The following is a 24,970-nucleotide window of genomic DNA, read 5'->3' as shown; positions in this document are numbered from 1 at the left end:
CGGATAACCTGTGGGACATCATGCATATATTCTGGTTGCTAGTATATATTGAAACCTTTGCTCTCTTTTCAGTGCTTAATTTTACCTGATTGGTAAACAGAAGCCAGCAGGGGCAGGAGTGCCTTCAAACTGCTTGGGCAGATATAACAAAACCTGAAACTTGAGCTGTGATTTCTATTAAGACACCGATATACAGCAATAACCTTTTCTTGAGCTGCTATTTCTGTTGATGTTACAAGGATTATTTCCAGGAGGGTTATTTGCAATAATTTATGAAATGCCTTCTAGTGACTAACTCCATTCCTTGGTTAGACAGTACCACTGGCAGTTCTCTGTCCTTGCCAAACTGTACGCTTTACCCTGGAATATCATGTAACATATGATCAAAGCAAAATGTATAGCTCCATCTGCTGTAAATACTTTGAATTGATTATTTTTGCATTACTTTTTTATGGCTGATCTGTACCCTGGGGAACTGATTTATCACTTCGCTGATACGTATTTTCTGCATGTCAGCAAGAATCAGCATAAATACAGCAACTAAGTACATTTATACATTGTGAAGTGATATTTCTCAGTTCTCAGGCAAAAAGGAGCACAAAAAAGTGTGTATTTCAAGGACATTAGGAACTTTTGTTAATTATTGCATGATAGATCTTTTGTACTGTGTCATTGCAGCTGCTTGTGAAATGCAGAAATTACATGACTTGCTTAAGTCAGTGATGGATGAGAAGAGATTCCCAGTTACGCTTCTGCTAAGCGATGGCTTTCCACAATCAGGAACAGCCACGTTTTTGTTAGGCAGTAGTCATTGATGCCGAGTCCCTGCATAGGAAGAGTGAAAGAGTTGATATCCCATTTTTTATACTGATTTAAAAAGGTAGACCAGCAGTTTAAAGAGGTCAAAAAAGACACTAAAACAGTTAAAAATATTGAAGTTTCTCTTGCACTAGGGAACACATCCTTATTTAGAGTTATGAAGTCTGGGTCACTGAAGTGCGAAAGCACGCCAAAAATTTTTTTTAAATAGCATCTTGGGGGGGGAACAAAAAGTTTCTGCAACCTAATGCTTTTTTAAAATCTCAGCTCCAGTTTTAGGAATGGACTTTGTTCAAAATAGGTTCATTCTTTCTTTCTTCCATCTTCCTTCTCCATAATCATACCTGCAGCTTTTTCTCATAATACATTGCAGATGTTATTATTAGCGCTGTGTTTTAAAATGTTTGCAACTGCTCCTTCCTGCAGTGATTCACAGCTATGAACTGAAAAACCTGGTAGCCAGACCAGGGGCCGTTTAAGAGGAAAGTCTCAAGCTAAATTTTCTCAAGTGGGGTGCAGAATAGACACATCCTTTCTTGGTCAGAAGCTTGAATGCAACACTTCAGCCCGTGTTTCCTCAATAACTGCCAGCTTGTTTCAAAGTGCATTACTGAAATAGTGTGTGACACAATGACAAAATAGCATCATGGTTGGTATCAACAGGAGGGAACAACAGAGGTCACCATTGTCTCGCGGGAAGGAATCTGCTCAGAGTCCATTTTAGAACCTGATGAGACACGTAGAGCCAAAAAGCACAAAGCCTGGTTTCCACTGGCATGATTACACAGTTCTATAGCGTGAACAAAGGCAATTACTTGTGACACACTGATTTTTTTTTTAATTGCAATTTTCCTCTTTTCTAACCCAAACACAATTTTTTCTTACTCTTACCCAACAAGAAAAAAACAGAAACAACTCCCCCATCCCTTACTGATATGATTTTTTAAAAAGGGGAAGGGAGATGAATGTGTCTGTTTTCTTGATGTCTTACAACAGCTATCCCATAGAGTAAAACAGCAGTATTTCCAGTACTAAAAATATGGGAAAGCTGTAATTTGGTACATTATTACTTATTCTGTTCTGGATTTTAATTAGTTGGGCTGTTATATTCTTTTCATCCAACTGCCTGTTTGCTTTGATTTTATGGTGGGTTGTGTGGTTTTTACCAAACATTGGATGCCAAGCAGTTTGAAATATGTGGAATTTTTTAGAGTTGTGTATCACATTGATGACTTCATCTTACTTTTCTTCAAAAATCTTTGTAAGAATTTTGTGCAATCAACAAAAGTCAATTTTTTATTTGGGCTTAAACTCCAAAGGTCAGCTGCCATTATACAAGCATATGACATAAAATATCCATTTCTTATAAAGGAGAGAGGACAGTGGTGATAGAATAATAAGGAATAGCACAAATTTTATCCTAAATGTGCTTTTAAATCAAAAACTCCTGTCAGCAGGCAGGCTCAGGGAGGAAGTAGCTGTAGAGAAAGACACCCTTTTTTTATATGAAAATAACTTCCAGAATTCTCCTGGCATTTGTGTTTTGTTTTCTGTGTTTTACGTATTCTGCTTGCCTTCTCTTTGAACTTACTTGAATTGGATAAAATTCATTATTTAATCGTGGCCTGCACAGGATTAAGGAGGGTTTCTTTCTGCTCTATTTTACATTAGAAATAATCAAGAATGCCAATTTCCTTCAGTACTTCAGCTGAAATTGGAAAAATAGACCCATATGTTCTGACAGCTCCCACTGGGTAAGACTGAACAGCTGCTCCTCTTCCTAAGCTTTTGTCACGGGATATAATTATTCTTCCATCCATAAAAAACAGAAGGATGCCCCTTCAATGCTATAAAAATACCTAATACTGTAATATTTAATAACATGGGCATTACAGAAGACGTGCTCTAAATAGCAACAGAGGTTTGAGCCAAGAAAACACTTAATTTGATAACACCCTAGGCCTCTATATCACTTTTAATCTGAAATAATTTTGCTAAGGTTGGTTTAAATGAACCTTAGAGTGCTCCAGTTAGCTTTATCTTCTCATACTGATTTTGTAGGCACAGTTATATTAAGGAAGATGGTAAGTCCCTGATAGAATGCAGATGGAACGAGGGAGGCTGGACCTCCAGTGACAGATCTTCCGTTGCATACACATTGCCTTCAGCACAACTTAAAAGGGGAGTGGCTGGCCAGAAGTGGCTTTGCATTGCATTTACGGTCATCGTCATCTTTATTAGGCAACAAGGACAATCTCCAGTCCTTGTGTAAGTATATGTGATCTTGGGAGACTCCTAACTCGGTCACCTGGCCTAACACAAGTGAAACTGGTGCTGTACCTGCGCACCTGACACATCTTGCAAGGTTTTGCAACAGGGCAAACAGGATCAGCGAAATACAGCACACAACCAAATCCATCCACTGTGGAAAGGAGGTGCCAGGAGGAGGCAGAATGGGGCCAGCAATGTATATTTACATTATTTAAAGATCTTCTTCCACAAGAGTGACCACATTGCCCATGTGGCTATATCTTTACATTTTTGGTGTGGTGATTTGTATGAGCAGTCAGTCCGTAGATCTGACCGCTCATTAGAACTATAGGTAGGCCTATTCTTCTGACCTTTAAGTGCGTGTATCCCATCAAGATGGTAAATTATGGTAAAATATAGTATCTTCTTTCTTGCACAAAAAGAAAACTACTGAAAAGTAATAGAGCTTTTGGACATGTGTGTGAGTGAAGGACAGGAAGAAGAGTTCAGCTTGAAAACTACATTGTACATTTACCAGTTAAAATGACACCAAAGCAAATGTGGTCCGTAACAGTAAAGATTTTCACCACTTCTGTCCATCTTTTGGCACAGTTCTTTTTTCCATGCTTAGAAAAAAAAACCCACAACAAAACCAACCCACAACCAAACCCTTTCTTGTTGGTCAGCAATTTAATTTCTTCATAATGTAAATGAAAACCTGAGAAGAAGGGCATCAAGGTAGAACGGTTGAGCTATTAACTCCATGGAGAGTAACAGGATAATCTTACAGCTGAACATCGACACAGACAAACATTCACTGACATTGCAGAAGCTGAGTACAATGCGTTGAAGAACGGGTAGGGTGATTTGAGCCAAACACAGCTTTTTCATGGTCACTTCCAGACACAGCTCTTCAGGAGTGAAGCCCCAATTTTGTGCTCCACCACTATTGTAATTGTTGACTAGATATTCAGCAGGACAATTCCTCCCTGGTTCCATAAAACTGCCATTTCTTTGGGGATGTGACCAGACACAAGTGTGATGTGATTATTGCATTTCAGCTCTCTGACCATCCATCAGGACTTATACTAGGCCAAGCGACTTTCAAACTCCAAATTTGAATTTACAAGAGTTACCCATTTCAGTACTTGCCCTAAGCATCTATCTGGTCCAGGCTGTGGCTATGGATCTAAGTCATGCAGTAATCAAGCCTGGACGTTTGGTTATTAGCTACATCTCTGTGAGGAGGGTTCAGTCTTCTTACCAGTCGCAAAGAGAACGGTGTTGGCAGGCCACGCTGTGGGAGGTGGGAACAACTGAATTAAAATTAACTGAGATTGGAATTAAAATAAACCTTAAGGTAGCTCCAAATGTGCTAGTTCTGGTAAACTGATTCACTCCAGTCCTATGTCCTACCTTAGCGACCACATTAAGGTGATTCACACTTACAACTGAACCTTCTCCTACATCACGCATTGTATGGCCGTCTTGTTGTGCTACAGCCCAGTTAGTTAGGTAGATAGGTTGTTCAGAGCTTTTTCATTGTCTTAACGCTTCCCCCAAGTTTTCCAAGGACACAGCTTCCAGATTTTTATGTCAATTGTCATGAAAATAAAAGCTGGACAACAGCAGCACGTGAGGCACAAAAGAAGTTGTGTTCCCGTGTTTCAGCACCACATATTTCCTGTCAGTTCTTCATCTGTGGCTGAAGGGTTTTGATGGTGACAGAGTTACCCTACATCAGCTGTTTAATCCAAGAAAAAAAAAATTTAGTGGCATCTAGTAATGTCTCTCAAGCAAGTGTTCACAAGAAACTGGGAGTGAGACCAGTGGTCCATCTAATCAACAATCTGCCTTAAGCAATGGCAAAAGATGCTGCTGCTTAGGGAGTACACGTACACCCAACCACCTCCCGTGGTCCTTTCTTCCACCTTCTGGGCCTTGCACCAGCAAGGGCTTAGGGCACCAGCTCCCTAGTGGAAAAGCAGCACTTTGCCTTTGGCAGGAAGGACACTTCTCGTGGAAACGACGGTCCGAGCGTATGGAAAGGTGGGATTTCGCTACACAGTGATAAGAGAGCTCAGCGCCACTCTGCTCAGACACTGGCCAAAGTCACCCAGCACTCCCTGTTGCTGCCAAAGGGATCGCCTTTCTCCCAGGGCTTGCCTGGAGCCGTACGATAGGACAACCCCACCCCCTCCGAGCCGTCTCTCCGTGACCGGTCCTGCCTCAGAGGGATGAGCGGTGACCCGGAGGCGGCCCCGGCAGCTCCACACCCCCACAGCTCTCGCCGGCCTACCCCCCAAGATGGCGGGTGCCGCCCTCGCCTCAGCGCTGCCGCGCACCGCCCCCCGCGCGCGCGAGACCCGCCCAAGCGCGTGCGCGGGGGGGAGCGCCGGGGGCCGAGAGCCGCGCAGTCCTCCGGCGGGGGGAGGGGAGCGCGCACACACGTGAGCCACTGGACCACCCGGCGGCTCCCGGGCAGTTGCTGTATGCCGCTATCGCATTGGCTGTCTTGTGAACCTTTCACCTTTTACCCGGCTTTCGCCGCCAATCGCCTGGCTCCTTTCATAGCGTGGGGATGTGGAGCGTGTGAGCTGCGCAGGGTGGAATTCTCGGAGCGGGCTTGCGTTGCGGGCGTTGGGCGGCCCCCGTTGGTATGGTGGGAGGGGTGGGGGAGGTACTCCGTTTGCGTAGGGCCGGCAGCGCAGGGGAAAGGGAGGGGGAGGAGGCGGAGGCTGTCCCGGGCCCAGGTGAATGGAGGAACCTGACAGTTGGGGGGAGTGAGGCGGCGGCGAAATGGCGGCGGCGGCAGCAGCAGCACAATGAGACGCGGCCTGTAGTGGGGGGAAGCGCCGGTCTGGGTCCCGTCCGAGCAGGTAGGAGATGGCGGCCCGGGCGCGCCTGCCTCTCGCCCTGGGAACTGCATGGCGGCCGAGCGCGGGTGTCGGAGGCCGCTGCCTTCGCCAGCCTGAGCTCCCGCAGCCCCGGCGCCGCCGCCGAGCGGGGTGGGATGGCGGCGGTAGCTCCCTCCCCGCCCTCCTGCCGCTGGGGCCCGGTTAGGTCTGCCCCGCCTCCGCCCCAGCGGCGGTCCCCGTGCCCGCGGGGCCCCGCCGGGCCCGCCAGCACCGATCTCCGGGCTCCGGGATCGGCCTCGGCAATTTCCCACGGGCCCCGGCGCCGGCAGGGCCCGGGCCCCGCGTGCGGGGCGGCGGCAGGGCCCGCACGGCGGGGGCCGCGCTCCGGCCCCTCGGCTTTGTCTCCTCTGGCTCCGCGCCCCCCAGGCAGCCGCGCTGAGGCCTGCCGAGGTGGGCGCTCGGAGGGCCTGCGCGCTGCCTCCCAGGGCTGGGGGGGCTCTGGAGCCCTTCTGCCGTGTTGGGATGGGCTTGGGGAAGGCAGTGTAGAGTAGTGAAAGAGTTTCCACTCTGAAGTGCTCCTGTTAAAGGCGGTGTACGAAACTCTTGGCTCTTCTCTTTGCTTCCTTTCCGTCCTCTTCCAGTTTAAATGAAGGCAGCGCATGGAGTGAAAAAACGTAGTGGCAGCGTAATTAAGGCGGACCTTGTGCTGCGTGGTCTTAAGTTGAAAGAAGGTTAAAAAGACAAATACTTTTGCACTGGAGTTTGTTGCTGTGTTAGGTAATCTAAAAAAACTCGAATGAGTAAAAAATGGATTGCGATACTGACATCTGGAAAAAAAAAAGGGATATTTTTTGTGTATTATCATTAACCAGAAATTTTTGTTTCCAAAAAGTGAATCTCTTAGTGGTTCAGTTAACTTCAACTGCTAAAAGTCGGGAGGATGTTTGGCACTTCAGATGATCAGTTATGAGTATTTTTGATGTTAAGATTTTGAACTTCAAGTTGTGTGGTGGACTCAAGTGGTGCAAGTGTGTAGGCTGGGAGGTGATTACCACTTTTAGAGAAACAAACAAAATAGAAAATCAAAACAGAATTAACTTTTCAGACATTCAGTTTACACTATGTTGTATTAAGTTTTATGCTTTTTACTTTTTATAAGCCATTTTGGATGCTGTGTTGAAATGCAAACTGCATGTGTATGTTTAGTAAGTTGTGTGGTGGTGTTTGTTTTAACAAGTTGGTATAGACACAAACTGAAATTGATTTATATTATGCTACAGTTATTCTCCTGAATCCTTCTGTTAAGAGGGTCTTTCCCATTGTCTGTGTCTACAAGATATGTTGCAGTCTATTTAAAAGCTTTGGAGATGCTACCAGAAGTTTTCAGCTGGAAGGTGCTTTTACATGTATAATCATTGGATTGTTACTTCATTATATATTAATCCATAGGATTAAAAAATACATATTTTTTCAGAAGTGTTGAATAAGCTATGCTGTTCAAGAAAGCATCTTGGTGATACAGTTCTGTGAAAGTGGCAGCTCAGTACTCGGCAGTCAAAAGGTGAATAATGCTAGAATCAACAGTTAATTGAGAAGAAAATGGCATCGATATGGCCCCAGAAAGGATTTGTACAATGGCATATATTTAATACTAAATGCAGTTTGAGTATTTTCCCTTTATCTCTCTTCTACCTCAAAAAGGTTGTATTAGGCTAAGAGAAGGGTAGATCGAAAATTGACTAGGGCTTTTTACTCAGGGAAAGAGGTACCATTGGAGGGATAAGAGACATTATGAAACTTAGAGTCATGAAGAAAGTAGATATGGAGCTGGTGGGGTTTTCTTTGTTTGTTTCCCCTGTTTTTGAAAGATGTCTGTATTCTACAGATTCAAAACAAATGAGATACTCCTTTATACCATGTGTAACTAAAATACCTCGTGCAGCAGCATATTGGGAATGCCAGAAGTTTACAAGGAAGTTGAAACAATTAATTGGTAGGGAAAATCATCAGAGACTATCAAACACAGCAGTATCTTCTCATACTCAGTAAACATCAAGGTGACTGGTCAGTGGAAGGTATTCCTGCTTGCCCTGCTATTCTACTCCTTTGTATGTGTCCTCCATTGGTTACTGGTAGAGGGAAGCCAACAAGCTTGAAAGCTGTTTTGTCTGACATAATATTGTACTAACGTTTTTATAGACATTACACTTTTTTTTTGATCTTCTGTAGCCTATGAGAAGAAAAAAGCAGAACCTGCAGTTCAAAAAAAACTATTGTCATGGTTTTTGTGTATTCCACAGATGTTTCTCATTTCCCATTTCAAAAATTTGTAAAGTACTTTTCTGGTTTTTCAGAAAAGTTAACAGCTGATTAGAGTCTGAGTATCACTACTTCACCCATGTTCACTTTCAGTATGAACTGACTAAATGTGCATTGATCTGTAACTGAATGCAAATTACTGGCAAAAACAAATACAGAAATGTGTATCCTTCTTAGAAGAGCAAGGAGCCATTTAATGAAATGGATATGGTAATCTTGGAGTTGAAATACTCTGATTTCTCTTCGGATAAGCTGTAGAATATAAGTGAGAGCAAGAGTTCAGGAAGATTTTGAAAAGGATTGCATGCTTTAGGGATGATGAGCTTTATAGTAAGTGCTAAGACTACAGACAGGAGTTTTATTTCAGGGCATAATCTAGCCTATCAGGCAGCAGGTAGAACATCAAAACATTCTTTGAGATGGGTTGTTCCATTATTCTGTAATTCTCTGAGGAAATCCAGGGTTTTTTTTTCTCTCGTGTAGGTGGTACAAACTAGGGAGTATACTGAGCTTGATAGATTGTTGGCAGAACAGCAAGATGGTTCCTATGCTCTGCTTCCCTCATGTCCTAATGCCTAGCTGTGTAATCACTGACCCCTATATCCCATCACCTTCATATGTTCAACAGTAATTTCTCCAGACTGATAGCACAGAAGTTTGATTCCCCCCCTCCTCCCCCCCCCCCCCCCCCCCCCCCCCCCAGAAGTGGCTCCCTTTAAAGAAAGTAAAAGTATAATTATAGTATTGTACAGAACAGGAGCCTCTATATAATTGTGTGCAATATGCTTTTAGAACACTCTGCCCTGAAGTCTAAGAATGATTGGAGTAGAAGAAAAAGCATGATGTTTCTTTACACCATCCAGACACCTTTCTTCATCCTTTAGCCTTTCATGACTTCCATATGTATCATGATAAACGAGAAGAAACCTGATATCTAGTAAAAACTAGAAGTTAGGTTTTTTAGCTGAAGTTACTGCAGTCTTTGGTTGGGTTTGAAGGTTTGGTGTTCAAACCATGTTGATCTTTTGGGGGGATGGGCAGATGTAGGAATGTTATTAAAATAACCATTCCAAAAGACTTAATCTACAAGACAAAGCAGTACCCACTTCATTGTATGCCATGATATTATATTAGGTGGACTCTTGGCTTTGGTAGTTCTTGCGTGCCTTACCTAGTAACATAATTTTTCAAGTTTGAGTGCTGAGCAGTATATCTCAAATTCCCTTGTTATTTCTACTGTATATTGCAAACTGCATTAGTTAAGTAAATTTTCTGTGATGTTTGTTACCTTCAAATTCCTGCAGCTTTTGGAGTCATGAAGCAGAGAACTGAAACTAGTATCAAGGAATTTACTTGCATTGTTGCACAGCTGGAGGTGTTGAAATGGCCTTCTCTGGTGGGAAAAGAAGGAAGAGCAATATTCTCCAACTTCTCCTTGCATAAATATTCCTGAATCCGAGAGACTTTAGTACCTCTTGTCGTGGCTTTTACTGAAGTGGAACACACTCTTAAATCTGTGATCCTTGTTTTGGTTGGCACAGGTGTTACTTTTGCGTCCCTTCTTACCAAGGAAAAAGAACCAAAAGTGTTCTCTCTTGATCCTTGCTAATACATGATAGTATTGTAGAAAAACTTTTTTTGCTGTGCTTTTTTTCTCTTTATGTCCATGGCTCAGTATTTACTCTGTGTAAGCTGGCATGATCAATTTCTGCCCGTGTTTTGCATCTTCCATTACTCTTCATAAAGGATCAATTCCTTTGGGTTCACCAAATAAGTGTGAATTTATATCTGAGATGCAGCAGAGGGGCTGCTGACTTGAGGGATTGGTTGCTGGAAACAGAGGTGGTCAGGTTGGAACTATTTTAGCTGGCATTGGAATGTTTTGTTTTAAATCACTCATCAATATCCTTGTGTTTTTTCATTTGTACACAAAAATACCCCCAAACCCCTTACTGTTAATTATTAAAACCTGGTTTCCAGTGCTTGTCTCCTCTTTTGGAATCTAATTCCTGATAAATTGTCAAGCCATGTAGCATCTCTGCTGAGGAAAAGGCTGCTAATAAGTAGCTGGATAGTGGTAAAAAAAAAAAATCAGTCTCCTTGAAAACTTAAGAATTTAGGATTTTTTAAAAAATCTTTTAAAACTGGTTTGGAGTTTTAGACCTGTCCACTTGCTGATAGGATAAATTTCCTTTCCTTAGGAAGTGAGGCAAATACAGCTTGCTTTTTGAAGTTAATTTGTTTGACTCCATTGAGACGATTTGGCTATGTAAGCATGTCTGGGCTGGCTAACTTTGCAATTCACGTTTCTCTTTTGTTTGCAAAGTCTGCTTTGTTTCTGATCTAGATCAAGTTTCTTACAGCTTTCTTGCAACTGTTACTGGCTCTTTATGATGACTTTGGCTGTATATTTTCTTGTTCAAGAAGAAATGAAAAAGGCTTACCTACCTAAAGGTGAAGTTGCTTTGTAGTTGATAGTAAAAACTTCTAGAGGTGATCTAGTGGTTAGGACGTTGTCTAGGATTCAGAAGACCTAACTTCTCTCACTGACTCTGAGTTTTGGCAAGCTAATTCAGGTATATCTCTTTTCACCCCCTCCTTTGAGTTTATCTTTCAAGTGCTTAAATGAAAGACAGTTTTTAGATGTTTATATTCTGCCTTTTTACATTAAGACATTTAGATATATTTAAGCTGACTTACTAATTGTGGCTTTATGAATTCATAATGTTAATTGATTATATTTGATCATCTTTAATCAGGCTATTAGTGCGTGGGATCAATCTCAAGTAAGACTTTCAGTTCCTCACTTAAGCTTTGTATTTCTGAGCAGACAAACCTGTCTGCCTTGCTATCTTTACGGTCAATGGCTAGTAGGTTTTCCTTTTTGGAAGAGGACATAAAATGAAAGAAAGTGCTGACAATACAACTAAAAGCTTTGGCCTCTCATTTTTTCAGTGGCATACAACCTTTTGCCACCTTTCCACTGAAGTTAAATGCCTATATTGTCAATTTGCTATGTAAAGTTATTAAGAAGTGATATGAGGTCTGTGAAAATTTTTTTTGGGGAAAAAAAGACATGCCCCTCCCACCCCCCAAGTTACTGAAGATCATTTTTAGTTACTCTTGCTGTCTAACATAGTGCTGTCTCAGTGATCTCCAAGACCTTAGAAACCAAATGACTATTGGAGGTGGATAATGGGCATGAAAAAGTACACTACTAAACAAACAAACAAAATGTTTTGAACCTCTGTTTCTGTTGTATGTTCTATGAGTCCCCAGGAAGATGTGTGTGTTCTTCATTTATTATTCTTGCTACTTATGCTTTCCTTTTTCTGTGAGGCAAAGTAAGAGGAAAATTGACCCTAGGTAATGAATAGTTTCTACCAGTGTAGTGAACGGAGTCAGCATGAATGGCAGAGACTGTAAGAGGAAAGTGACAGAAGCATGTTACTAAGAGCCATGGAGTTATCCCTCTCTTTCTCACTATTTCTATAGTTATTGTAAGCAAGGTCTGCATTTTCTGTTAGCTTATGCAAATTAAACAAAATCCCATCGACTGCCTTATTTTTTACTACTTGTAAAAAAAAGTGTGTGGAGGAAGTTTTTCCTTTCTTCATTGTTTCCAAAGAATATTGAACTCTGTCAGCATCAGCCTCCTGATTTGACTTATTTTGACACTAAAGAAACATAACAAGCTGTGACTGATAGGGCAAGAAAAAGTTGTCTGTATACTTTCAAAGATTATAGATAAAAAATTAAGAAATGTATACCCAGATATTCAAGTCCATAGGTTTATATGCTGAATAGATCAGCTGATTTGTTTACTGTGTAATCAGAAAGACTATGATTTAGTGAAATCTTCCTCTGAAGAAGTGTGACTATACCACGTACTGAGGAATTTGTCCTGGGATTTGAGAGGAAAGAGTTTGAGCTGTGACAGCTGACAAAGCTCTGGAGGAGGAGGTGTAGGTTTTATGAAGGTAATGGGCAACGTAGGCCTGCATTTTTGCCTTGAAGTAGTTCATTGAAAAAAGACTGGGAGAATGCCAAAAACATTTATGAGCTCCCTGGGTCTTTGAAAGACATATGATCAACTTCCAAGAGATGAGTAATTTTCCCTATGGTAATCTTTGCATAGTTAATGCTCTGCTATGTAGAAGTTGAGAAGTGAAACCTGCCTTGATTAATGCTGGATTGTCTGGAAAATGGTCTTCTCAAGACTATGTGTTACTTAAACTGAATAGAAGGTGAGTTTTCAGTGACAAAATTCATGATTTGTTAAAACTGTCTATTGACCGGTTATTATCTCAGTGGATGAGGGTCTACAAGGAATTACTGGATGATTCTAGGGCATGTAGTGACTGGCATAATGATGAAGCAGGTGCTAATTTCTGGCAAGCATTTTTAGTAGCATGCCAATAATGCTACTAATGTATACATTGACTGCCAACTATTAACAGTTAAAAATCTTTTATCGGTTCATCCTGTTATTGCTGTCTGCTGCCACCAGATGTTTCCTTCTGCTGCATTCAATTAGTTCTGGACTAGACAGCAAGAAGTTTTGTTTCTGGAATTTTTGGGTTTATTGTCACTAGTGTAACACAGTTCAGCAACACTTGGCAATAGAGAAGCTGGTGTCTGGTTTTGAGCGATGCTCAAAAACCTGTTGAATCCAATTTGCTTGTTTTCTCTGATGTAGGCAGTCTAGTGGCTGTCAAAATGGATGACAACTGTCTCCTCGTGTCAGCTCTAATACTCATCTGATCCCCGTTGACTACTTAATTCAGCTTCCTGAACCAGCAGAAAACTTGCCTAGGTCAAGTGTGCTTGCCTTGGTTAGTGTGCTGAACTATTTTTCTCCCAAAGAGTCATGCAAGTGTCAAAGCTGTTTAGAGAAGGGAAGGAGCAGTGTGAGTGGGGTTGCTTTATCTAGCACTAGGTTGCCATGGGATTGGATCTGCAGTCTCATGAAATCTAATCCCAAAATACTACTTTCCACTTGATTGTCTTCCTTACTGTATGAATATTGATTTCTCACCTATTAATTAAAAGAATTTTTTCATATTTTTCTCAACCTTCCACTTTCTCACTTATTGTTAATAGCTGCTGTTATAAACAGGTGTATTATTACAGTAATCTTATGGGTTTTTATATGAAAATCATCTGTGGTAAATCCAGGATATGAACCAAAGTGGGGGGGAAGCTTATGGTGTGTTATGAAAATGGCATAAAAATGCCATTAGATTTAACTACATTTCTTTAGTGAGTAATATTCTGAGGCTTTAACAGCTTTTTAACAAAGGTAACAAACATCAGAAAGTGCAATAATCAAGATGGAACACTTAGGCTCTAGCAATTAGCTTGGGAAATTCAGATCCGAAGTTATGCCTAGTTTAAAACATCTCATTTTTATCTAGTGGTAATCTGTAGTTGTGACTCCATAATTAGGGAGCTGTGCAAGAAACTACTTAAAATTTTAGGACATCTTTTCCAGTTTTCCTCAAATGTGGTAATTATGTATTCCAAGATAGTAATATAATCAAAGTCTAATAACCTAAAAAATGAATGTTTTCCTCTATCCAGTTTTCCATTCTTCTGAAATTGATGGGGTGATATTTTTGGTAATTGTGTGTTCAAGTTCTCAGGCATATTTTGATTAGCTTTGAAAGCTCTTGAAAGCAGAGTGGCTAGGCTTCAGTGAGGGAAAGGCAAATCATTGTCCTGATATAAAAAAACAAAACAACAAACCACCCCCCCCAAAACTAACCAAAAAACCCCAACCCATGCACAGGAACAAAACCCAAGACAAAACCAAACAACTCCCGAGTTTGTTTACCACCAACGCGGTAGAGATTTGTAATCCTTAATTTGAAATCAAAGCTTCAGGACCTGTTTGTGGTTTAACCCGGCAGCTAAACACCACACAGCTGTTTGCTCACTCCCCCTGCCCCCCACAGTGGGATGGGGGAGAGAATGGGGGGGGGGGGGGGGAGAAGTCAAATTTGTGGGTTGAGATAGACAGTTTCATAGGACAGAAAAGGAAGGGAAAATGATAATGGTAAAAGAATATACAAAATAAGTGATGCACAATGCAGTTGCTCACCACCCATTGACCGATGCCTAGCCAGTTCCCGAGCAGCGGTCACCACCCCTGGGCTAACTCCCCCCAGTTTGTATACTGAGCATGACGTCATATGGTATGGAATATCCCTTTGGCCAGTTTGGGTCAGCTGTCCTGGCTGTGCCCCCTCCCAGCTTCTCGCTGGCAGGGCATGAGAAGCTGAAAAGTCCTTGACTAGTGTAAAGCACTACCTGGCAACAACTAAAACATCAGTGTGTTATCAACATTATTCTCATGCTAAATCCAAAACTCAGTGCTGGACAGGACCCCACACTATCCACAACGGAAGTCTTTAAATAACTATGTGGGAAGTTCAAAAATAACAAGTTGGACTTGTTGAGAGAGGCAAGTCACCTTTGTAAATCAGGGAAACTTTCTGATTTTTCTTTTTTCCCCCAACTTGAGTAAGGTTCTGTTTCTCCCCACCCCATAAATTTGCTTTCAGAGTAGACCTGGGGGTGGGGTTAGGCTATACAAATTTTCCAGACTGTGGGGTTTTTTTCCCAGTAGGCTAAACTTGGTTTTATGGTGAAAATTGACTGCAGTTTTTGTTAAAACATGTAATTGAATGGTGATAGTACAGTTAAGATACATTAAATCTTTGAGCAAGAATATTCAAAATGTAAACAATGTGCCTTTCAATGTTAGGAGTTCAGCACTTAAAGTGCGGGCTAAAATTTTGTAGTTGGATTTATGGGATAAATAATATTTACAAGTTTCAATTTACAGGCATATTTCTAAGAATTAGTTGACTGTATCCATAATTTTCATATGAAATAGTAGCCAATACTTAATGCAGGAATTTTTGCAATTGATGTTATGATACTATCTAGAGGGTTAATTAAAAAGAAAACCAGAACAGTTTAATATAAAATACTCATTTTCTTTAAAATTTTGCATTCTAATTAGGGGATATATGATCATGGAGGTACTATTCAAAACAGTAAATCCTTTTTCCTGTTAGGCATCCGAGGTGCATAGGTTGTATCTCAGGCTGTAGTTTGACATGCATCTTAGATGGCAAATCTGCCTAGAAAGAAAATACCTGTGTGTCCCCAGCTAGTGGTATTTGTTGTTAAGCTTTATCGGTGCAAGCATTTCTGAAGTTGTATGGTAAAGTGGATTAAGGAGACTAATTCTTCTAAGAAACAATTTTATTTTGTGTGATTTCTTTATTCTGTTACGGTCTGTCTCTAGATGTGGTCACAGATTACTTAAGAAACAGTTGTGCCAGCATAAGAGAGGGTTGGAGGCAGATGTAGGTTGAAGAGTAAGAGTTATGCTCTTGTATGTATAGTGCTGCCATATTAAATGCATGTTAAGCTGTGATCCGGGAGCCTTTATCATACAGCATTTTGTCTCGCTGCTGTGTGAAAATGAAGGAAAAGTGATAAAATACAAAGTGACTTTCCTGTATTTTGTCTACACCAGAGATCTCGTATTTCTTCTGTGATTATTTTAGAAAAGTTTGACTATACAACCAGGCACAGATTTTTATGAGCATATTTGAGAGCGCTAAAATGAAATACCAATCTGGTGAAATTATGGTATGTTAAACCTCTGCATATGCTCTGTGTTTAATCCTACTAGAAGAAGAATAAGGTCACTCTTCTCAGTGACAGCTTGCCCATAAGGGCTTAACGCACTTTTACTTTTTGAATGAACTTTGTCTTAGTTGAGTAATCTCAGTTTCTCTGAACTCTTGTCTGTGCAGCAAAGTCAAACTTTTAAAAACAATATACCTTTAAAATGTCGTTTCAAAACTATTTTCATATTGCAAGTCTTAAAGGCCTAGACTTACAGCCTGGAATTTTTTTGGTTTGTGTTTTTTTCCACCATTTAGTTTTAGTATGTGTTTGAAAGATGCTGAAGTAGCTAGAACTGTAAATTATGAAAGTGGCCATTTTTTTAATGAGTTATATGTAGTTATGGAGAAAAGGAAAGTTTTTGAGTGTCAGAATTGTATCCTACCTTCGGTAAGTATCTGTCTATTCAGTCTTTAAAATGTTAAAAGCTAACTATGCATTTTTCCGAATAATAGTACTTTTGATTTTTTGTTGTGCAAGAAAGGTGTTGTAATTAATCTGTTACAACAGAAAGAGAAGTTAGAGATTTCCTCTTGTTCAGGGTTGAGAAAGCAATGTTGAGGAAGAAGTGGGAAATCTTTCAAATCTACATTGAAAGTTAGGTATGTCATTCTGACAGTCATACCAATCAATTACCTGCCTCTTTAGGCATCTTAGTCTATCTTTTATGCCTACTCAAATAAGTCAGCTCATTAACTATAGCTGATAAAAGCAAATGATTAGTCAATGAAATTGAAAGCCAGTTGTATTTATTTTGCATAATATAAAGTTTTATTTATTATTATAACTTTAAGATACATTTGCATTAATTGAGTTGTCAATTCTTTCCAAATACACCATAATATGCATAATAGGCAGGGGGGAAAAATTGTTCTATATAGTGGAATACACCAATTAATAAGCTAAATGATGTAATTACTTGAATGTTAATAATGGCTGTGACACTACCCTCCTAATTAATCAGATGCCTGTATTTGATAGTTGCAAATCAAGGTAAATAATATCAATATGGAAGTACTTGTTTCTAAAGAAAACTACAAAAACAAAATAAGTTTCTAATTGACAGAAAGGTTAGTTGTATAAGAAACCTTCTATGTAAAGTTTCCCAGTATAAATCAAGATTAACTTGAGGGGTGTTAATGCCTTTGATTTAATCAGACTTGCTGTATTGGGATGTTATGGTGGAGTAATTTACCTTAAAAGGCTTGATTATTCCCCTGCTTTTAAACCAAATAATTTGGTATCTTAAGGCTTTCAGTAAGGTGGGGTTTTTTTTAAGCAGAAGTATCTCTACTTTTCCAAGATCTTGACTGCATTCATGTTTTTCTGGTTTGCTTCTAGAAACTTGCTCCTTTCCTTTTATCCCCTCTTAACTAGATTGAGTTCTCTGTCATTTAAATGCTGGCAGTGTTTCTTCTGATCCTACTCAAAAGGTTATGTATTCATTACAGCTGCTCTGCTCTCCATCCCCTTCTGTGCTGCTTCATGGATGCCTTCAGAGAGTCTGGATTTGATTGACCTCTGGAGAATACATAGTCGGTCGGTCTGACCTGCTGGAATTGGTCATCTGCAGGGTACTGTGAGGATAAATGAGGGCAAGAAAGTACTCCTAATCCAGTACTCATTGCTAAGTGAAAGTATTGAAGTATTTGCAGAGCTGCCCAACAAAAAGGTGTCAAGGAATGTTTCCATAATGTGCCTGCCCTAGAAGGAGTCATAAGATGTCGAACACTGGATTTTCTCGAGTTAACCCAGATTGGAAGAATGATATGGTGATAACTACAGAAGATCATGTGTGAATCTGTATTTTCTTTTCCCAAATTCAAAATGATGGAGATGTGTTCTACTGCTTATCTGATTCTCCTGTCATCTCCCAGTCTTGTCAATTACCAGGATTTCTGCAGTGAATGTACCTGCTAGGCTGTCACTTCTTTGTAGGTCCTAATTTTCATATTCCTTCCAGAGTAGAAGCTTAGGACACCAGTCCTAAGGGGAGGTACTGGTCTCTGCTGATGCAGCTGTCAGGTAGACGTCACAGAATTTGGCTGCATTTTTTCTGGAAACTCAGAACTGATGAAATAGTAAAACACCTCAGAGCTTTGGCTGATGATTGCTTGATGTTGGCTGCTTAATGTTGCTGCAATCAAGCAACTCGTAAAATGTCTGGTATTATACTTGTGGTAATTAGTTGATATTAGGCATAATAATAGGTGGTTTGACAGCTTCCATGCAAACTATAACTGATGTGGTAAGAACAGGACAGAATTCTTTCTTTTGCTTCATATTTTCTATATTTTGATACTACTATTATTTGATAACCAGTGCTGTGGAGCTGGTAATTCAGGTAAAGCAAAATCGACAGTGATATTTTTATAAAAAAGGCTCTACTGAAACTAGTATATTTGTGTTCTGTCCTGAAAATGCAGTTCACAACTGATTGAATTACAGGACTATATTTTAGTGTTACGGAAGAGAGGAACTCCCTTGAACTGATGGCCATGGACCAGGATCCTGCAGGTATGTCTGTCTTTCCAGTGCAATGTTGTGCCAGTTATTCAGACACAGCCTGGAATTGAAAGAACCATAGGAATATATTAATTCTGAGTTGCGCTCAGCAGAAGAGTTAATTGGCAGGTGCAGTACTATATTAATTTAGTTACATCGCTTCCAGAACTCAAACTGGTGTCAGAAACCCTCAACTGCACCATTTACAGGGATTTAACTCCTTTAAAACATTATTTCTCAGCCCTGAGTGGTTTTAGATAATAATATAGAAAAAGTGGAATTGTTTAGCAATATTCCATTATCTTTCCTTCTGGCCTGCCTCAATAATCATTTAGTGAGTGATGCAGTATTCAGTAAACCACAATTGCTTTGATGTCTGGAATCGTCCTTTCATTTGCATAGCTGGGAATGCTTTTGTTTATATGCAGACATAGCTTTCACTCCATTCTGAGAAACAAAGGGTAGAAAATTAGCTTATGTCCCCCTCCCCCCCTCTTTTTTTTAATGGTGGCTGTGGCAAAACAGCTTATTTCAGTTTTTGAAGCTTTTTTATCATTCAACAAGGAGGAGCAACTTGGATACTTTTTTTAGCCACATAGTATGAGTATCCATTACTATATATGTATTGTGCAGAGTTAACATGAAAAATTGGACTAATGCTGCACTGGACTGAAAAGATCCTTAACTGTTATGTAGACTTGGCATTAGGTAAAGATACCTATTAATACACATTCAGAGAAATCTCTCAACAATACCTATTTTATCTCCAATTATTTTTCATATTGCATTCATTTTGCTACTGTGGAAGATTGACAGATGGTTGAATCAGGAATGGGTCTGTTTTCTGATTTGTGTCTGTGCACTGAAAGTGTTACTGGTGCTTAGTTGCATCAGTATTGGAGCTAAGGGACCCTTATGAATGGGGTACTTCACGACTAACATGGTAGGCTGTTTATCTGTTTGACCTTGTACTATCTGTCATAGTTGATCAGAATGTGAAAAGCTTTCAAAGGAGAAGAAAAAGCTTTAAAATGTAAAGCTTCTCAGTCAGTGTTTAGACACCTATGATTCTGCATACTGGGGAGAGGAAGCTGTTCCAGTTGTATTTTGTGGATCTTGAATATTTTTATTTTTCAAAGTCAATCATGATTCAGTATTTACTCTTAAACCTAAGACTTCCATTTAAGGCATCTGTTAAAAATAAAGGGTTTTTTTCTTCAATGGAAACTTTAAGTTATACAGCACAAGATGAAGTCCTCAAGTCTTTGCAAACTGTTCCAGTTTTTTTTACCTGTAGTTCAGGACTAAGAATACACAAAACAAGCATGTCTCATCACATACTGTTATTTTTTGCCACTTTAGTGTTTTGTTGGTTTGTTTTTTTCTTGTAATATTGAAGATGTGAGCGTGATATTTCAGCACAGGAGACCTAGTCCATCAAGAATATTCATAAAAACCTCTGCAGCACCTTGCTGAGCCATGGCAATTTCTTTGATCCAGACCACAGTGACTAACAAGTTCAACATAATATGTAAACAATGAATTATCCGTATAGAACTGGAAAAACACCAGTTGGATAGATAGGAAATAGCCCAGCACTGTCATGGTCCATTGTTTTTTCCCCCGTGTAGTTCTTATATGTACATTTTATACAAGTAAGATCTTTCTCAATCCCTGATGAGCCCATCTTCAAACTTAGGAGAAAAAGCAGTGGGTCTTTTGGAAGCTTTTGGGGAGTCAGGACCACTTCAACTTTACCGTCAGGTTTCATTGGCCGTCAGGGCGATGAGTATTAGTATAATGATTTGCTCTGATCAGAGGAAATGAGGTTCAGAGTGGCATGGGCAGTGGTGTTATCCAAGAGGACTCTGAAGTGGCTCAGGGATCCACATTCCTGTCCTCAGATCCCTACTCAGATCAGAGGTGTACCATTGCCTTTCTGAAGAATATCTGCCAGACGGGCTTAGTGCAAACGTTGTTCTGGAGGGAGTAGGGGGCGTCAAGGATGTCTTTGGTATCGATGAATGTGCTGACTGAAAATAGGAGAAATTTTACTGATTTTCCTGGATGCCTCTAAAGGCACTTTTATGGTTCCTCAGTTTTGTGTGTCTACATTCGTAATGTTACTCTGTCCTAGTTTTAATCAGTATCTATTTTTGGGTAAAAATGTAAAAGAAAAAATGTGGTCTACCTGGACTTCAGCAAGGCCTTTGACACCGTCTCCCACAGCATTCTCTTAGAGAAGCTGGCGGCTCACGGCTTAGACAGGTGTACTCTGCGCTGGGTCAAAAACTGGCTGGACGGCCGGGCCCAGAGAGTTGTGGTGAATGGAGTTCAATCCAGTTGGCGGCCAGTCACGAGCAGTGTTCCCCGGGGCTCAGTACTGGGGCCGGTCTTGTTTAATATCTTTATCGATGATCTGGAGGAGGGGATCGAGTGCACCCTCAGTAAGTTTGCAGACGACACCAAGTTGGGCGGGAGTGTTGATCTGCTCGAGGGTAGGAAGGCTCTGCAGAGGGACCTGGACAGGCTGGATCGATGGGCCCAGGCCAGTTGTATGAGGTTCAACAAGGCCAAGTGCCGGGTCCTGCACCTCGGCCACAACAACCCCATGCAGCACTACAGGCTTGGGGAAGAGTGGCTGGAAAGCTGCCTGTCGGAAAAGGACCTGGGGGTGCTGGTCGACAGCCGGCTGAACATGAGCCGGCAGTGTGCCCAGGCGGCCAAGAAGGCCAATGGCATCCTGGCCTGTATCAGAACTAGTGTGGCCAGCAGGAGTAGGGAAGTGATTGTGCCCCTGTACTCGGCACTGGTGAGGCCGCACCTCGAATACTGTGTTCAGTTTTGGGCCCCTCACTACAAGAAGGACGTCGAGGTGCTGGAGCGTGTCCAGAGAAGGGCAACGAGGCTGGTGAGGGGTCTGGAGAACAAGTCTTCTGAGGAGCAGCTGAGGGAGCTGGGGTTGTTTAGCCTGGAGAAAAGAAGGCTGAGGGGAGACCTCATCGCTCTCTACAACTACCTGAAAGGAGGTTGTAGCGAGGTGGGTGTCGGTCTCTTCTCCCAAGTAACAAGCGATAGGACGAGAGGAAATGGCCTCAAGTTGTGCCAGGGGAGGTTTAGATTGGATGTGAGGAAAAATGTCTTTACTGAAAGAGTGGTGAAACATTGGAACAGGCTGCCCAGGGAAGTGGTGGAGTCCCCATCCCTGGAGGTATTTAAAAGACGAGTAGATGAGGCACTTAGGGACATGGTTTAGTGGGCATGGTGGTGTTGGGTTGACGGTTGGACTCGATGATCTTAGAGGTCTTTTCCAACCTCAATGATTCTATGATTCTATTCTAATAGTGTTTTACCTCAGATAAGGACTTAAGTTCTCCCATCGCTACCTTTTCTCCAAGTAAATTCTTGAATATATCTAAATCAGTTTCAGTATCATGTCAGTTGTTCTTGAAGGTCAACAGTGCTACAAATAACCTGTGATATGAAAATACTACATGAAGCTTCTAGCTTTATACTGTTAAAATGTAATATTTATGGCTTCGCACCAGTTTTAAATCTCAGTCGGTATGCAAATCTATGTGTGTTATTGGACAATACTGAAAAGTGAAGATTGATGCATTAAAATAAATAAAAATTGTTAATTGATATGACCTGCTGAAGTCTTATATTAGTTTTATTAACTGTAAAGAATGTAAAGGAATGATCATGTTCTATTCTAAATTCATATATTTATATGGAGGGAAATAACAGTATCTATAAAATGCTGTAGCTTTTTAACATGATGTTCATTGTATTCAACTAGGTATGTATGATCTAAGTACCTGTTTCTATGCTGAGGCCTAATGCTTCAGTATGATATAAAAGCCTCTGCCTTAAAGATTGCAGTTCTTTTTAGTTTGACTCAAATAGGAAGCATGAATTACTACTGTTAAATTAAAGGTTATTTTAATTTTTTAAATAGAAAATTCAAAATACCTGGAATCCATGTAAGGTGCTTCATGGTGCACAAAGTTTTTTAGCATTGGTCCATTAATGCTGCAGAATGCACTGCATTTGTTGATTTGAGATTATCAGCGCACAGATAATTAACGCTGGCCTGGTTCATTCTCAGCTCTTATAACGAGAAATGGCTGAACATAAAAACCTTTTCTGGCTGCTCTGTGCAGTAAGTTGGTTAGCCAGATATGTAGGTTAAGATACTAAGAATTTCCTTTTCTAATGACCTTTTCCATTTTGGAATTAATTCAGATCATTTTACAATCAGGCACATGTATTCTTTTTTTGCAATCATGACATGGGAAATTCTGTTCTTCACATCTTGTCTGAGAGCCCTTGCAACACTGTTGCACAGAGCATTTTCATCTATACCTTTAGACATTCTTACATATTCTGAGAAAAAATTGGTGGGCCTATGGAAATGTCTTACCAATGATTCAATTTTTTTTTTCTTCAGTAAAATGAAAGAATCAATGAATTATGGTTTTGGTGGTTTTTTTTTTTCCCTCTGGTGTTACTTCTCTGGAGATTGGATTCTGGGGCACCTGAGCAGCTTTGAATGTCTTCTGAATTTGGGAGCAAAATTAGTCTCTTTATACTACGTATTTTTATGAACTTAATATTGACTTCATCCCAGCTTCACATAAAAGAAAATTCCATTAGTGTGCCCGCACGTTCTTTGCAGGGAAAGAACACGTGCAGACATGTAGTGTAACTGGTGGGAAGCCTTTCTTTTTTAGGAAGACAGATTAAAAACTACAAATCCCAAAATGTAATTGGAGTAAATAATGTGCTAACCAGTACATAATGCTTCCGTATTTTAAGGTTGCATTAGTTAGTTTGATGCACCATTAATAATAAATACATTCTTGTTTGAAAATAAGCCAATTGTTTGTACACTGATTGTTGGGTGATACATAAATTGATATTATGACCAACTATAGGAGATTTGAACTCTTATTTTAGACTTGGTGGAAATTCTAGAGCATGACTTAACCCCCAAATATCTGCAGATCTTGCATCGTACAATTAATGACTTCAGAGAAAGCCTTTTGTAATGTAGGACTCTTAGTACTTTTGGAGATAACAGAAAACTGTCCACCCATGTTTTGGGGAGCTTGACTTTTTGCCACATGGAGAGAAAGGATTTATGTTTATGCAAATAGTGGGATTGAAATCCCCACATGGGGTTATATTCAGGGGGCAGCTGCTGCTTTTACTTATCATAAGCAAGAACAATGGGTGCTTTGGAACTGTACTTGCCTCGCAGCTTGCCCCCGGATTGGGGAAGAGAGAAATCCCTGCCCTAATGTCTGCTTAATTGCCTTCCTGTCGAAAGACATAGGTGCCTGAGAGGCTTGAACATAACCTATAAATAAACCAAATAATTACAATTAAATAATCTGGTACCCAAGTAAAGGACCAAATGATAAATAAATTTACAGATATCGTCAGTTATCCCTTCTTGTGATATTGATATAATAATAGTAGAGTTACCTACATAAATTAGGATCTATAAACTTAGCTGTGATTTTTCTGTGGGTTAGTTTTCAAGCAGCAGCTTGGGGGGAAAAAAATTGAATTAAAAATTGCGTGGAAAAATTTAATTCTAATTGCTGTTAAATCTATTAAATGTATTTCAGAGTGTTCATATAGCTCAGATTTTTTATTTAGAGGTGTGTCCTGAGTGCAATTTTTTTTCCCCTGACTCCCATGGAGAAGGCTTAGTTCCTTGCATGCTAAGAGTATTTTGTTTCAGAGTTAATCTGAGGCAGTAGGGAATTTGTACTGTGGTTTCTGACAAACTTTATTGTTTGTACCATAATAAACCAAAGAAAAATATTTGAAATACAAGGTTGTTGGAATAACACATGGAAGAGAAGGATGAGTCCTGTTTTATAGTCACCCCTTCACCTCCCCCCAGCATCTGTGACCAGCTGTAATTATAGAGGGACAGGATGCCAGCCCAGACAGACTTTTTCCTCCCAATCATAATGGTAATTTTTACCTTACCCCCTCTGATGCTGCAGGACTTTGATTCACTCTGGAATTCATTTGTATTTGCATGAAGATAATTCACTTCATCATAGCTCTATTGTGAGTTTAAGAGTGCAGATGCATAGATCTTCTTGCAAGATAAGAACTTAATTTTCAAGTTTTTAACAGTTTGAATAATGGTTTAATTAAATACATCATTATTGGGATGGAGGGAATAGTTGTTTAATTTCAAACTGTAGATGGTGTTGAAGAGCAAGAACATTGATAGTCTGTTTCAGATTCAGCCTGTTGCCTGTAATGTGTAGTTGGTTTTTTACTTCTAAAATTTCAGTCCTCTTTTTTCTGACAATCTTTTTTAATAGCAACAATTAGGTATCACATTAACATGATTATTTTCAAATACTGAATTACAAAACCAGGAAATAAAAATAAAACCTGTTGATATATTCATCTGTATACTCTGATATATTTGGATACTTGGTTTTTGTATTAGCAAATGTTTTAAGTAGCAAATAGCT

General features: G+C 40.2%; 1 protein-coding gene across 4 annotated transcripts in view; it reads left to right on the top strand.

Annotated features, from left to right (window-relative positions):
• Positions 1-5,834: 5,834 nt before the first annotated feature.
• The window catches only part of DICER1 (dicer 1, ribonuclease III), a 74,139-nt gene continuing 55,003 nt past the window's right edge, over positions 5,835-24,970 (top strand). For all 4 annotated transcript variants that reach the window (XM_076345375.1, XM_076345373.1, XM_076345372.1 and 1 more), the window contains exon 1: positions 5,835-5,948. The gene's annotated coding sequence lies outside the window, so the exon portion shown is untranslated. The remainder of the gene's footprint in view (positions 5,949-24,970) is intronic.

The sequence above is a fragment of the Aptenodytes patagonicus genome, chromosome 7 (genome assembly GCF_965638725.1).
Source record: "Aptenodytes patagonicus chromosome 7, bAptPat1.pri.cur, whole genome shotgun sequence".
Lineage (NCBI taxonomy): Eukaryota > Metazoa > Chordata > Aves > Sphenisciformes > Spheniscidae > Aptenodytes > Aptenodytes patagonicus.
This window is presented reverse-complemented; position numbering and strand designations above follow the sequence as displayed.